The sequence below is a fragment of the Somniosus microcephalus genome, chromosome 5, assembly GCF_052327205.1.
Source record: "Somniosus microcephalus isolate GS21.2 chromosome 5, FLI_Smic_1.0, whole genome shotgun sequence".
Taxonomy (NCBI): domain Eukaryota; kingdom Metazoa; phylum Chordata; class Chondrichthyes; order Squaliformes; family Somniosidae; genus Somniosus; species Somniosus microcephalus.
The window spans coordinates 89,666,757-89,668,178 of record NC_140991.1 but is presented as its reverse complement, the minus strand read 5'-3'; positions in this window follow the sequence as shown (position 1 = coordinate 89,668,178).

Genomic DNA, 1,422 nt, shown 5'->3' with positions numbered 1-1,422 from the left:
TCTGAGTATGATGGTTTGTGAACTGTGAAAGTGTGGAGAATCAGAAACCTACTTCAGTACATATGTCAAAGTCTGGAAATATTTTCCAAATAAACAATGTGTGATGCATAAGTAGCAGATTTTTCCCCTTACATCATCAAGATCAATCCTTGAGCCTAGCTACTTTCAATTATAACAAAAATATCCCCATTTATCAATTTTTCTAAAATTATTGTTAATTTTAGTTTGCTTTTGGTATACAAATAACCAGTTAACAAAAATTGACTTGGTACATAATTTTATAGCAGATTTCTTTTTCTACACATTTTCAAAAGTTTTGTGCCTGTTTGTTTTTGCCACGTTGGTTAAAAAGGTCAGGCTTTGATGACAAAGTGAGTTTAGAACACCAGTACGAGAATGCGGCATAAAAGTTCATGGCCGCAGCATTCTTGGCAGCCATTAGCAATGCCATGCACGGTGTGAAATTTGGGTGCAGGTCAGACTACAGCATAACTCTGTCACAGCCTCCCCAGTAAATCTTGTAGAGCTGTTCAGACAAATCAGGTTAACTGCATCTCCTCCTGTATATGTGGTTTGGAAGGGTAACTGCCAGTGGACACAATCCTCTGGTGCAATCCCACCTATTTAGCACCCTCTGCTGCTCCTCCACTTCTTCCTCCAGAAAACATATTGGCCTCGATTTTCATTGGGTCGTGAGGCGTGCTTTTAGGCGTGCGGGGGGTTAAAATTGCAAAACCTAGGGGTCGCGACCCCCCCCCCCCACCTGGTTCCCGCCTCCATGCCATTTTAACCTAGGTGTGTCTGATTGACCCGAATCAATCCCGCCTGCAACAGGTGGGACTGGTCTTTAGAGCCCTTAAACAGCACTGATTGGCCTTTATAATCCCATTTTAACAGGCCCTTGCCTGTTTATCCCTTTTCCCACGCAAAACGCGCCTGGTGGGGATGACGCCTGTGAAACCTGGCATGAACACTATTGGCTTGCTGACTATCAACTGCAGGTCCAACATTAAATACGATATTTGATCAGTCATCATTTGCAGATGGCAGGACTTTGTTGTCTCAGGTCTGGGGGAACTTCTAGAAGGCATAACCACAGCTGTGGAAGTTTGGACCCTGACACCCATCTCCAGTGTGACCTCCTGCGAGACCCCTCTCGCCACCCTCACTCAGCGCTTCCTCAACTGAGGCACCTACCAGAAGCATGGGAGGCCTTTTTTTCCTTCCCCTCTTGGCATTAGAGTACCTCCAGCCCCATTCACGAAATGACACATGCCACAACTGCAGAAGTTGCCATCAGAATTTTTATGAAAAACACACAACTGATGGCATTTCCACAAAATACACAGCATTTCACCCACGTGACTACCCTTGTGACTATTTGTGCTTTACTTTCCTCTTACATGTGCTCCTACATAGTGG